General features: G+C 44.3%; 1 protein-coding gene across 1 annotated transcript in view; it reads left to right on the forward strand.

Annotated features, from left to right (window-relative positions):
- The first annotated feature begins 207 nt into the window (after nt 1–207).
- AKT2 (AKT serine/threonine kinase 2) overlaps nt 208–14,936 on the forward strand; it is a 227,166-nt gene continuing 212,437 nt past the window's right edge. Inside the window, exon 1 of the mRNA XM_030220064.1 lies at nt 208–288. The gene's annotated coding sequence lies outside the window, so the exon portion shown is untranslated. The remainder of the gene's footprint in view (nt 289–14,936) is intronic.

The raw sequence follows: 14,936 nt of genomic DNA on the forward strand, positions 1-14,936 counted from the left end.
AAAGAACTTAGAAGTACTCCAGTCTTAAGGTAGTACTTAGCAGATCTAGCTTTTATATCGTCTACTATGAACTCAACTGACCCGTAGCTTTTCCTCTCTACCAACCCACCATCACTTTTGACGCAACATCCTTTTTAGGCCGCTCACGTCCCGCCCCCTATGATGCGACTTCCCGTTTCCGGCAGGGCGGGACGGGGCAGTGGGAAAGACGTTGCGTCAGAGCTGGCGGGACGCTGTAGAAGGAAAACTGTGGGGCGGTCACGGGCGACCTAAAAGATAAGCCTGAAGGTAGGACGTGGGGGCGGGGAGCTTCGGAATGAGGGAGAAATGCCGGACCGCGGACGGGGAGGGGAAGACACGCCGGATGGGGGAGAGCGGAAGAAAAAAAGAGAGAGATGGTAGACCGCGGGGGAGGGGAGTGGAGTGGAGTGAGTCCCCGGACCAGAGGAGAGTCCGGTGTGTGAGGGCAGTCAAAAGCGTGTGAATTGGTATTTCTGCAGTGTTTGTGGTTACAGTATCCTTGTAGAACATATATCTAGTGTATAAATACATTAAAATATGTACAAGGCAGTGTGTGTAGGGATATATGGATCAGTTTATATGTAATATAAACAAACATGCATGTGTGTATATATATATATATATATTTATTAGTAGTAGTCTGGACAAAGTGAAGCCTCAGGTAAATGTTGCTTTTGGTATTCCCATTCCCTTTTCACAGAGTCAGCGCAAAAGAGGGCAATTAGGACAGTCACTATGTATATGTTTGTTTTGTTTTCAAAAAGTTGTACCCTTTTTATATGGTATAAGTGCAAAGATTTCTTTAGCATTTTACTTCAAATATTGTGTTGTGCTGATTCTTGGTTCTTTTTATTTAAAATGTTTAGAAAGGATTTGTTTTTCTACAAAGGATGATAGTAGAAGTAGGATGAAGAGCAATGACACTTCCATCCCATTAATATATTTTCTTTTCTTTATTGATAATTAGTTAGATTTTTAACTTTTATGCTAAAATAATTACTTGAATGTGCAAATACATGTATGATAGTGATGAGGTTGTAAACAGACATGGGATTCCTTATGGCCTATGTTAAACAAGGTCATTAGGAGCATTTCATTTCCTCTTTGGAGCATTTCATTTCCTCTTACAAACGTTTTCTCTCTTCCTTGTGTGATATATATTTTTTTAACCTTGTGTTGATTTTGCATCTGTTTTGTTCCCTTTTGCCTCTCTTTCATGCTAACACTTCTATTTTTCTACTATCTGACTGACTGATATTAGGATTTAAATTTTTTGTTCAGGATCTAAAGTACTGGTAAATTTATAATTGTATACTTATAATGTAAGTATTTATTGTAAAGCCAAAGTCAGGTGTATATTTTTAACAACTCTGACTCCATGACCTTGACTCCACAGTCCTGGTTTCATGTTCGTTTTTTATATGTGTATATATATTTGTGTATGAGTTTGTGATTTTCGTGGCTATAGAGGTAAGTTTTATTGTTGCTTGTGGGTGAGGATTGACACCTGCATAGTTAGACCAGATATTTGAGGTATGGAAACTTTGGTAGATGTGAGCTTATCAGTAGTGGTTTTTTTTTTTTTTGGTTACATTTGTACCCCGCGCTTTCCCACTCATAGCTTACATATTATATACAGGTACTTATTTGTACCTGGGGCAATGGAGGGTTAAGTGACTTGCCCAGAGTCACAAGGAGCTGCCTGTGCCTGCAGTGGGAATCGAACCCAGTTCCCTAGTTGTATTTGGTCACGAATAGTCCATTTAGAAAAGATATTTTAATCTTTTTAATTTTGGCTGTCCAGTAGCTTTGTGTTATTGACCAATGAAGGGTAGTAGTCATTAATCCCTCTCCCCTTTTATAGCATTTACCTCACCTGAGGGCTCTTTTAGTAAAGCTTAGTGTACACTAATTCCATTAGTATGCAGTAAGCTTTAGTAAAAGAGCTCTCAGATTAGGTTGGCAATTAAAGCACTTCATTGCAATTGCAAATACTATCTTGAAAAAGGAAGATGGCATTCGAAGACAGAATTATATAATTGCTTAGGTGAAAGTGTTTTAGTAGGGCAGTTGATTTACAAAGTGGGTAGTGTAAATACATCTACTTCTGTTTTTAAGTTCCGTTAAGAATATAAATAAAATAGACTGTAGGACAATGAGATTGAGATAATTTGTACTGTGGAAATTGTAAATTTCCTGTATTTGAACAGGTAAAATATCTTTTTCTAGTTTTCTTTTAAACAGATTCCTGTCCTGAATTGAAAAGCATAGATTAGATTACTATATGATTGGGCCAGAAATACATGTAAAACTGTAGAACTGAGATTTTATGTTCTGGTGACAACCCTAGAAGCCCATTATATTCCTATGGGTGTCTCAGTATTTAGTGCAAGCTGATTTTTCCATGAGCTAAAAACACTAGCACAGTTGAGACCCCTTAAGTGGTGAAAATACACCTCCATGTAACTTTGTAAGTCTTTGAAAATGAGCACCTTTTTGTCATTTCTTCTATCTGTTTAGGGCCAGTGTTCTCCCTAGAACCTTTTTAATGGGTGTACCCTGCAACTGATTTTACTGATCACCAGATTAATTTAACAGAAAACCGCCTGGCTGCTACTCCTTGCCAGTTGGCTGGTAAAAATTTCTGGGGACACACAGATTAAATCATTTGGTGTGCAGTAGACTTTTGCTCTCTTTAGTATTCTGTATTTATGAAGTATACTGCAGGTTTCTTGTTAGTTATGGCATGCACAATATGAATGGAATGTGTTATTTTTTTTGTATAAATTTCCCTGATGGAAAGCCTTAGGCATTTATGTTGTTTTACGTTGTAACCTCAGAAATGGAAATGGTAATAATCATCTCAAGAGTTTCAGGTTTCCTGGAGAAGAGAAAGGTATCTAAAATGAGTGAAGAAATACATTCCCAGTGAGAATTGTTCTTGCACCTTGAAATATAGCTGATGTGGTTATGAACTTGAGAATTAATTTTAGCACTTTTTATCTTTTTATAAAATTAGGCATAATTCTAAATATAAATATAGTATTTGATATAGCTGTGCCTAGTATGCAGACAGCTATGAAAATGAAACAGTCACAAGAAGCTCTGTCTCCCAGGAACAGTGTATTTCATGTCAACCAGGTTCTGCCTTTTGAGAATTGGCTGTAAGTATATACAAATTTGAAGATAGATATATAACCAGGCGATAGTCCAGTGGCTAAATCTGTTTGGTGTTTTGAGGTATAAAGTCAGCATGGCTTTCCTGCTTCAAGCCTTTGTTTCATAAGACAGCCAGGTTTGTAAACATTTGAGTTAATGCAAGCCTAAGAGTGGAGAGCTGGGGGTTACTGGACTGGTGAGGTATTGACTAGCCAAAGACCAGCATTCAGAGTACATCATAAACAGCTGCATCCACTATCCAACTACAGTTTGTTGATGCAGTATGTGACCTCCACATGAAAGGAGATGTGGAAGAAAACAGGAATAGTACTGGCAGTCACAGAGAAAAAGGGAAGGAGTAAAGATAGGTAAAGTGGAATATAAAAATGAAGTCAACATTGTCAGCATTTTTGAATATAGGATTTACATAGATTCGCCTATCTATAATTCAATCCCACGATATCAATGTAGCATCCATTCAAGGGCATATAATTTAGGACTATTCAATTTACAGATTATATTGGCATATATGAGATTAGTCACAATCTATTATTATTAGATCTTTGCATAAAGATGACCTCTTACTGTTGATGTGATTATTAATTTGTGAGTGTCCAAGTGACAGGCAAAGGTCATTACTGGCAATCAGTAACATAGCTGCAGTTGGTCCATGTGATACTATTTATACAGTGCTTGGGGGGAGGTGGGGTGTTTATTTTGTTAGCCTATACTTTATTTAAACCTGTAGATTTGTTTTTCCTTTTACAATGTGGAGATAGCAACTAGCAGGTTGTTTTTTTCCCCCACTTGACAAATTGGATGGCAATGAGAAAGTGTTGATAAATATTTATCTGAACATTCTTTAATTATTAGGATTACAGTAATTCTTACAGTGAGTTGCTGACCCCTTTACACTTAGGTTCCTTTTAAGTTCACTTCTCTCTGATACTAAAGACAAAGTAGGCACACCAGCTGTTATATATTTTGAATAGTGGTTTGAATTTCATACCATAAGAAAAATAAAAATCACAATTTTTTTCCTTCATGTCTCATTTTTAGCTACTGTTCTCTGTTAAATATGGGATGATCCCTCCAAGTTGTTTTGTGTGCCCAGGAGGAAAGCTGTTGTAGTTGATATGATCATTGGTAGTGTAGATAACTAGATGGTTGAGGGGCATGAGATTTACTTGGTAACTGGCCAGCCTGGTGCGAAAGATTTTAGACAGTGCTGATGAGGAGCCAGCTACCGAGGTACATGTGGGTATCAACAAGATATGGGAGGGAGGTTTTGGAAGCCAGATCTAAAGTGGTAGCACTTCGCTGGTGTGAGTAGCACAGGCAGATGCCAAAGTGGTTACTGTGATGCAGTTTACCCACATTCTCAAAACAGCCAAAGGGAGCTCTTACCTCGGTGGTGCCTGTAAGGAGAACATAGCAGCAGCAGTGAGTGGAGTGGAGTTCTCTTTACTCATCCCTGTAAGCAATTGGCAAGCAGCTGGAGTTAAGGTCTGCATAGGGGGAGGGGAGGAGAAGAAACCCAAGATAAATTTCAGAGGAAGTTTGGGATGCTATTGGTAAGTTGGAAGAATCTTTGCTTGTGAGAGATTTAATAAGGGAAATGGGACTTGATATACCGCCTTTCTGAGGTTTTTGCAACTACATTCAAAGCGGTTTACATATATTCAGGTACCTATTTTGTACCGGGGCCATGGAGGGTTAAGTGACTTGCCCAGAGTCACAAGGAGCTGCAGTGGGAATCGAACTTAGTTCCCCAGGATCAAAGTCCACTGCACTAACCACTAGGCTACTCCTCCACTCAAGTTTGTTGGAGGACTGAACGCATTCCAGTCTTAGGTGACTGGGGGGGAGGGGATCTTTTTAAAACAATAGAAAAGTAGAGTTCAAAGGATAGAGCATGAACTGAAGGCTTTACAAGAGGGTCCATGGTCTCTTGGTTAAGGATAAATTAATTACACATTAAAAGCTGGAAACATTAAAAAAAATGAGTCTGTGCTTCCTTAATTTTCTTGAGTAGAGAGGTGTGGTAGCCGTGTTAGTCCAATCAATAGAAATATAACAAAATAAAACATGGAAAAGAAAATAAGATGATTCCTTTTTTATTGGACATAATTTTCTCAAACCTCCTGTTTTGTTACCTATGGATATGTTAAAAGAAATATTTAATGGAGATATTGCAGGTCCTCAGGGGGTTTTCACTACCTACTGTAAGATCTTACTATGTGGACTGGTAAGGGTTTGACCAACAAGAAAGAAGAAAAGGAGCATCTGTGGACAGTTTTGACCTTTCCAGTTTTCTGGAAGGGTCAGGCCCTGTGATATCTAAGACTACCCTGATTGCTTTTTTTGCATTGGAACCAGATTGTAACTGTATCCTGAGACTGTATTTTCATCATAAGGATATGAATCTTCTCTCTGAGGTCAAGCAGAACAGCATATTTAAATCCTAATAATAAGTTAAAAAAAAAAAATATATATATCACTATGATTGGATGATGTCATTAAACTGTTCCCTGTTACAGACACTGCCAGTATACTACAACTTCTACATCGGTCCCCATGGCTCCTGGAGTTGCATCGGACACTGGGGACACACTGGCACTGAGGAGGTGTCTGCTCTATCTGAGACTCCTGTTGAAGAACTTGGGGCATAGTGTGGTTGAGTTTGCAGACACACTACTTCCAGAGCAGGCTGATGAGCTCCACTTGTTAGGCGTATGGCACACTTGATGCTGTCCACAGAGTTTCCACCATAGGTATCAGCATGCGCACACTTGCCTGACTGCATGTTTCCAACCTTGAATCAGCAGTTCAGGAGAAACTTGTGGACGTTTTTTGCCAAGGTGATAATCTTTTTGTTGACAAGGAGGATGCTGACCTTAATGGTCCATTCCTTCTGCAGCCTCAGAGGTTTTTGGGTGGTAATCACAGGAGATCCTACTACTCTCGGAGACATAGGTTCACTCCTATCTGCCCTTCCCAACAGTCCCAGGGCCCCCTATCCCACACTTGGCAGCAGTGGGCCCAGAAGCCCCCACTAGCTTCCCATTCAAAGCAAGGGACAAGCTTTTTAACTGGCTCCAAAAAAGCATAACTGCAGTAAAGTGACTGTGTAGGAGGGAGGGTGAATTTGTTTTTCCAATTGAGATGGCACCTTCTAACTTCAGACTGGGTTCTTGAAATACCCAGAACTGGCTGCCACTCTGTGGGAGATAACTTCTTTTGCTTTGAGCAAACACCATTGCTGTTAGAGGATACTCTCTTTACTGATCCATGTTAGTGTTACCCCTGACACAGCCATGTCGGGTCATTTCTTAATAAAGCCTTGTTATTTGACCTCTGCTTGTGATCTGTTCATTTCTCTGGCTCATCCTATCTGCAGATCATATTGCCTCTTTTTTGGCATAAGTTAATTCCTTTTGTCAGTCGCTGTATATGATTACATTGTTGTAATTTTGCAGTATGGCCCAATTTTTTATTCTCTTGTGATTTGCCTTGACCCACATTTGAATAAAGCAGAATAGAAGTGATCATGTTAGATTACATTAGTGCTCTATGTGAGGAAAGGGATTTTACCAGTGGTGTATCACAGGGATTGGTTCTTGGTCTAGTTCTTAAACATTTTGTAAGTGATATTGTGGAAGGGCTGTCTGTAAGGTTTGCCTCTGTGCGGATGATGCCAAAATCTGCAGTAGGGTACGCACCCCTGCACGGGGAGGTATCTAGCAAAACCCTGAATGATCTAGAATTTGGTAGTTAAGATATAATGCAGGAAAATGCAGGGTCAATGCGCTAGGGGGTGAAGTGCTTCTGTACCAAGAGTAGGACAGAGGTGATCGTATTTGATGATCTTAAGGTGGTCAAACAGATATAAAAGGTGATGGCAAAGCTAAAAGGATACTTGAGTGCATAGAAGAATTGCCAGCAAGAAAAAGGTGATAGTGGCTTTCAGGTGAGACCGCATTTAGAGTACATGTACAATTCTGGAGACAGCACTACTACTACTATTTATCATTTCTATAGCGCTACAAGGCATACGCAGCGCTGTACACTATACACAAAAAGCCTTCAAAAAGATTCCAGTAGAATGGAGTCAGTCCAGAGGGCGACTACAGAAATATTCAGTGGTCTTGTACATAAAGGAGGCAGACTTCAAGATCTCAATATGTATACTTTGGAAGAAAGGTGGCGGAGAGGAGATATGAAGGTATTTAAATGCCTATATGATGGCATGCGTGCTCAAGAGACAAGTCTCAGTTGAAAGGAAATTGGGGGGGGGGGCATAGGATAAAGGTGAAAGGGGATATACTTGGGAGTAATTTAGGGAAATACTTGATGGAAAGGATGGTGGAAATGTGGAATGTCCTTTGGTGGAGATGAAGACTGTATGAATTCAAGAAGGCACAAGCTTTCTAGCAGATGTTGTGGATGGGCAGACTGAATAGGTCTAATGGTCTTTTATCTGCTGTCTTTTTCTGTGTTCTAGATTTCATCAACAGAAAGTTAGAAAAACAAAATTGTAAAAATGTAAGAGTATGTGAGTCAGCCAGCCAGCAGCTTTCTACTGGGTTTGTGAGACTAAAAAAAGATAAAACATGACTAAAATGGGTTTGGGGTAATACACCACACAAACACAGTGAGTTTATTTTTTGGTGTTTTTTTTTTTTTCTGCTGCGATACTGCTTCGTTGTCTGTTGGGTTTATAGTACTGGCCTCTCCTGCCCTTGCTTTTTTTCATGCAATATACTTATTAAGCTACGGAATCTGTTGCCAGGGGATGTGGTCAAGGTGACTAAAATTAGTGAGGTTCAAAGGAGTTTTAAACAAGTTTTGGGGGAAATCCCAAGTAGACTTGGGAAAAACGTCATTTATGCCTTGAAATAAACTATGAGAAATTTGATCTACTTTGTGGGATGTGTTTGGTACTTGTCACCCACACACTGTACACTGTCGGAGATAGGGTACTGGTCTCAGTGGACCTTGGTCTGACTCACCGTAACTTATGTTCTTATTTGTGTTTATATATGTACACAAAAAAAGAGCGTCATTATTAGGCCTTCTGATGGGCCTCTGCTCATGTTTGGTTTCCTTAAATTGTTGGAGGTTCTAGTCTTTAAGGTGCAGAATGCTTGCATTTTATATTTAGGAATGGTGGTGGAATTGTAAATAATGTGGAAAGTATAACGTTTCCTCTGCTCACAAAATAAAATAGGATTTAAGATCAGTTATATGTTTGTGAGTATCATAATGAGAAAAGATCAATTTCAGATTGCTTGTTTTTGTAATTTTGAAGAAAAGATGATATAATTTCATACTACTACTAGTACTACTTATCATTTTGGGGTGCTTTTACTAAGGTGCACTAAATAAGATGCCCATTATATTCCTATGGGCATCTTATCATTTAGGACATGCTGATCGTTAGCGCACCTTAGTAAAAGGACCCCTTAGTTCCTTCTCCTGTAATGATTTTTTTTTTGTTTGTACTGTGTTTTTGCTCTGTTTATATAAATATACATCCACTTCCACTTTGCAGCTAACAAAGGTGTTGCTGCATTGTAGTACAGAGACAGCGGAAACCCTTGTGGTGGTTTCTGGTTTGTATGAAATATCGCTTTGAATTCATGCAGCCTATCATGCTGGCTGTGTTTTTGCTTTCCTTTGTGTCCTTCCCCCCCCCCCCCCCCCCCCCCCCCAAGCAGCTTATGAGCTCCATGTCTGTGTGATATAAGTTTATTGGATGGCAGCTTTGGGGAAGATGATTCATCCTGATAAATATTTGAAATATAGAGAGGTATTTGATGGCATGACTTTTTTTTCTTAGAGTTGTTTCCTTACAGAAAGTGTGCAACATATATTTCATTTGCTAGGTAAATAATGAAAACAGGGCATGCAGTTCAGCAGAAAGTAGATTTTTGGACCTTTTTAGCTTTCACGCTCCCTTTTTGTTTTCCTGGGTTGACTGTTGTATGATTTTTTTTGTTTACTGACATCAGAGGCTGTGTGTGGTCCTAAGCTATTTAGGACTAAATGCCTTGTGGGAGCATTGTCTTCCCATTGGAATGTGAACCACCATTCCTGCAACCTACTTGTGTGGTATAAATTATATGTACATTTTTGCTGTGATTCTAAACTGATGGCATAGGTTGAGAAATGTTTTCCTTTTTGACTGAGCGGCCAATATAATGAATGAGCTCCACTAAGGGTTGATGCACTCTTAGCTCTCATTTTGGTATTCTAAAATAACTAAAAGTGTAATGTTGGGCTTTAGCGCAGAAACAAAATTGTGCTAACACTTGTTTTTGCAGTTGGTGGGCTTAAAACAGTGGATTACAAGGAAATAAACACATAATAGCTAATTTTCATGTTAAAATTTAATTTACTTTCAGTGCAGGAAACAGCTGAAATTTCTGCATTAAGGGCTGTAGTTATCAACACATCCTATGTGTTTGTGTTTTTTTTTTTTTTTACCACTAACGTGTTCTGTTTTATGCAATGAGAGCTAGTTACTAATAACTAGGGTTTAACAGTAAAATGGAATGGTGGTGGAGGAGTGGCCTAGTGGTTAGGGTGATGGACTTTGGTCCTGGGGAACTGAGGAACTGAGTTCGATTCCTGGCACAGGCAGCTCCTTGTGACTCTGGGCAAGTCACTTAACCCTCCATTGCCTGCCGCATTGAGCCTGCCATGAGTGGGAAAAAGCGCGGGGTACAAATGTAACAAAAAAAAAAATAACAGTAAAATAACATGTCTTAACGATATCCCATGTTTGATAATGTCCCCCTTAAATAACTTCTGATTTTAAACTTATTGGTTAGCAGTGAAGTTAAAATAAGCTTTCCTTGTCAGCAGCAGCAGATGAATCCATTATGAATGGGATTGTGTGCACCTACCAGCAGGGGGAGATAGAGAATACTGAAAACCATAGTGCCTCTAGGACGGCTAGCTCCATCTGCCTCTCAGTATTTCTCTATCTCCCAGCAGGGTAGGACGCAGCTTGTTCAGCTCCTTGAAAATTTCTGCCTGAGGAGGCTCCTGTGCTTGGCCAGTTGAGCTGGGGTGTTGTGGCTGGTGGTGCCCACTTTAAAGGCACATAGGTTTGCCCTTTCCCTGCCTTACCCATTGTGGATGCAGGCACATAGGTTCGCCCTTTCCGTGCCTTTCCCACTTCCCCCTTGTGGATGTAGGCATATAGGTTCGCCCTGTCCCTGCCTTTCCCACCCTCTACTGCCTCCGGAGTACCTCTGTAGCTGTTTGCCTCCAACTTTACTCACAGTGTAAAAAAAAATGCGTTTTTATGCGCTGCTATTCTGAGGCTTTTATTGATGTGCAGTGTGACCGGAGCTCGGTGGACTCATTCCGATCGGGGTGATTTTGGCGCGAAGCTGCCATTTTGTATTTTATTCCGCCGTTTTTACGGCGATGGCTGCTGAGGGAGTTAAATGCTGTTCCTGTTGTGGCAAGCGCAGATCAGCAGCGGGGCTCTGTAAAACGTGCTGTATAGACGGTAGAGCCAGTACGAGCATGGCGAGCGATGAGTCTTCCCGCTCAATGGAGCTGGCAGCGGGCACCATCTTGGAAGCGCCGCATGGCTCGACCCCCGCGGTTGCGGAGGAGTCTGTGAGCAGAGGGGCACCTCGGGCCGAGGCTACCAGAGGAGCTCCGTTCCCCGTAGCTCCTAATTCGGAGTCGGGAGGTCAGGCTGAGTTTTTCTCCCCTGAGTTTGTGCTTATTTTACATAAAGCCTTCATGCTGAAAAGAGCTCTGCCGCAGGTGTCTGACACTGCGTTGCTACCTGGTCTCCCTCCGACTGATGATGGCCCGGGGCAGATATCAGAAGTGGATGCCCCTGAGCGTTGAATGCACGCTAAACATAGACGGGTAAATTCCCCGTCGGAGAGTGGCACACCTCCCTCCCCCCCCCGTGGTCGGGCTGTGGGGACTCTGAGGGATCTGGCAGGCCTTTGTGGTCTGAGGAACCAGAGGAAGGTGCCGGTTTGCCACTGGATCTGGATGATCCCACTGGGGTTCGGATTTTCCACCGCGGTGAGCTGCCAGCACTTATCTCTGATGCCTTACAGGCCCTCTCTATTGATGATCCTGTTCAAGGCGAGGCCTCCTCTGGTAATCTGAGGATGGCGAGTACTAAGAAGCCTGCTCGAGCCTTTCCTTTGCATGACTCCATCCAAGGGCTTATTTCTGCTCAATGGGTTGACCCAGAGGGGCCCTTGAAAGTGGCCAGGGCGATGGGGCACCTTTACCCTCTGAGTGAGGAGCACTTGGCACTTTTTGGGATGCCTAACGTGGATGCCTTAGTCACGGCTGTGACAAAAAAGACCATCCTCCCAGTAGAGGGAGGGGTCGCCCTGAAGGACACTCAGGACTGGTGCCTGGAATCAGGTCCTTTGAGATTTCGGGCCTAGCTTTAAGGGCGTCTGTTTGCAGTTCTTATGCTGCTTGAGCCTGCCTTTCTTGGTTACAACAGGCAGTGGAACAGCCCGAGGATGGTGCGGAGTCCCTTGCTGAGGTTGCACCGCGCATGGAGTCGGCCTTGTCATTTTTAGCTGACGCCCTCTATGATCTGGTCAGAGCTTCGGCTAAACAGATGTCTGTGGCGGTGTCCGCCCGCCGCCTTCTGTGGCTAGGGCATTGGGCGGCTGACATGGCCTCTAAGCAAAGGCTGGTGAAGTTGCCCTTTCGGGGGACTTCTGTTATTTGGAGAGGAGTTGGAGAGGATTGTTAAAGACCTGAGGAATGCTAAACCCCAGCGGTTACCTGAGGATAGGCCGTGGCCTTCTTCCAAGGGTCAGGTGGTTCCCTCCTCCTCTAGACCTCACTTCTGTGAAGCTAGAAGGTATCACCCGGGGCGCTCTGCTGGGTTTACTCAACATGCCCGTTTTCAGCAAAGGAACTCCTTTCGCTTTGACAAGCGATCCGCAGCGGCCGGTGCTAGGCCTGGAGTTCAAGGGCGACCCTCTCAATGATGGTGTGCCGGTCCACTCCTCCTTTACAGCTGTAGGAAGACGCCTTTCCCTCTTTCTAGAGGAGTGGACCAAGATTACCTCGGATCAGTGGGTCCTGGACCTGATCAGAGAAGGTTACCGATTGGAATTCAATGCCCCGGTGAGAGATGTGTTTTTGGAGTCCCGATGCGGTACTGCCGTCAAACAGGCGGCGGTAGAGGAGACCCTACAAGTCTTGTTGCACCTTGGGGCGGTGATCCCTGTGCCTCCCGCCGAACACGGCTGCAGTCGTTACTCCATTTACTTTGTGGTGCTGCGAAAAGGCGGGTCTTTTCGGCCCATTCTCAACTTGAAGGAAGTCAACAAGTCTGAGAGTGCGGTATTTTCACATGGAAACCTCACACTCCGTCATTGCGGCGGTACAGCCAGGAGAGTTCCTCACGTCTCTGGACCTAAAAGAAGCTTACTTGCACGTACCTATTTGGCCCCCGCACCAGTGGTTCCTCCGATTTGCGGTGTTGGGAAGACATTTCCAGTTTCGGGCCTTGCCTTTTGGCCTCGTCACAGCTCCCCGAACCTTTTCAAAGGAAATGGTGGTGGTAGCTGCCTTTCTCAGGCGAGAGGGTATCTGGGTTCACCCGTACCTAGATGACTGGCTCATCAGAGCGGACTCGGCAAAAGAGAGTCGTCATGTCACAGCCAGAGTGATCTCAGTACTGCATTCTCTGGGCTGGATCGTCAATATACCCAAAGGTCACCTGACCCCCTCTCAATCTCTAGAATGTTTGGGGGTCCGGTTCGACACAGCCTCGGGGTTTGTTTATCTACCCGACCAAAGGCGGTGCAAGCTTCAGAATCAGGTCCGTCTGCTCCTGAGGATGCCTCGCCCGCGAGCTTGGGACATTGTCCAGCTGTTGGGGTCGATGATGGCCACCTTAGAAGTGGTGCCATGGGCGAGAGCGCATATGAGACCACTGCAGATTGCCCTGCTTCAATGATGGTCTCCGGTGTCCCAGGATTATCAATGCAGACTCATGTGGCTCCCTGCGGCCCGACTCAGTATGGAGTGGTGGCTCTCAGCATGCTGCGGCGAGGAATGCCTCTAGCGCTTCCCGATTGGTGCCTGGTGGTAACGGATGCCAGCCTGAAGGACTGGGGAGCACATTGCCAGGGAAGCTATGCCCAGGGTCTATGGACACCCGAGGAAACGGGGTGGTCCATCAATCGCTTAGAACTGAGAGCGATATTTCAGGCGCTTCTAGCCTTTCACAAAACCCTGGAGGGACTGGCTGTCAGAGTTCTGTCGGACAACACGACAGCAGTGGCCTACATAAATCGACAAGGCGGCACTCAGTGCAGAGCACTGGCTGCGGAGGCCGCTTTAATTTGCCACTTGGCCGAGCTACATCTGCAGCTTCTGTCAGCAGCTCACATAGCAGGTCAGAGCAACGTGTAAGCTGATTTTCTAAGTAGGCATCAAATCGACCCAGCGGAGTGGGAACTGGCAGATGAAGTGCCAAATGGGGAAAGCCCGTAATGGATCTTATGGCATCAAGCACAAATGCCAAAGTTCCCTCCTTTTTCAGCAGACGGAGAGATCCTCGCTCGGCGGGGTTGGATGCCTTGGCTCAACCCTTGCCTCTGGGCCTCCTGTATGTGTTCCCTCCTTGGCCCTTAATAGGGCGGCTCCTCCTGCGAATTCGGCTACATCAAGGAGTGGTGATCCTCATTGCCCCGGTTTGGCCCAGGCAGCTGTGGTATGCGGACCTCTGGCGGATGCTGGTGGAGGCTCCCCTTCCTTTGCCTCTGGTTCCGAACCTGTTGACGCAGGGCCCGGTGACCATGGAGGATCCATGCCGCTGGTCTTATGGCATGGCTATTGAGAGGGCGTAATTGTAATAAGGTCATCTCCACTCTCTTGCAGGCCCGCAAGCGTTCCACTTCCATTGCCTATGCTCGAATCTGGCGCCAGTTTGAGGCTTGGTGTGCTTCTAAAGCAATCACACCCATGCGGGCTTCTGTCTCGCCGATACTTGACTTTCTGCAGGATGGTTTACAAAAAGGCTTGGCCTATAATTCCCTGCGTGTTCAAGTGGCAGCATTGTCATGCTTTCGGGGTAAGATCGCTGGCCTCTCCCTGGCTTCACATCCGGACATTGCACGGTTTCTGAGAGGGGTGCTTCGGCTCCGGCCTCCCGTGCGGGCCCCTTGCCCAGCCTGGAACCTGGGGCTAGTATTAAAGGCTCTTCAGTGTTCGCCCTTCGAGCCGCTGAAGCGAGCTTCGGAGAAGGATGTGACTCTAAAGACGGTCTTTTTGGTGGCCATTACATCGGCAAGACGGGTATCTGAGCTCCAGGCGCTGTCCTGTCGAGACCCTTTTCTGCAATTCTCAGAGTCCGGAGTAACGGTACGTACTGTGCCTTCCTTCATGCCTAAAGTGGTTTCAGCGTTTCACCTAAACCAGCCTATATTTGCCCTCCTTTACTAGGGAGGAGTTTCCAGAATCCTTTGGGCAGTTGCACTTCCTGGATGTGCGCCTGGCTCTGTTGCAGTATCTGCAGATGTCAAATGCTTACAGGACCTCTGATCACCTTTTTGTGGTGTTGTCAGGTCCTCGCAGAGGGTCTCCAGCGTCTAAAGCCACTATAGCCCGTTGGCTTAAGGAAGCCATTTTTTCTGCATATCTGCTGTCTGGCCGTCCTCCGCCTGATGCCTTTAAGGCTCATTCCACAAGAGAGATTTCCTCCTCTTGGGCTGAAACTGGAGCACTATCTC

Source organism: Microcaecilia unicolor, chromosome 11 (genome assembly GCF_901765095.1).
Source record: "Microcaecilia unicolor chromosome 11, aMicUni1.1, whole genome shotgun sequence".
Lineage (NCBI taxonomy): Eukaryota > Metazoa > Chordata > Amphibia > Gymnophiona > Siphonopidae > Microcaecilia > Microcaecilia unicolor.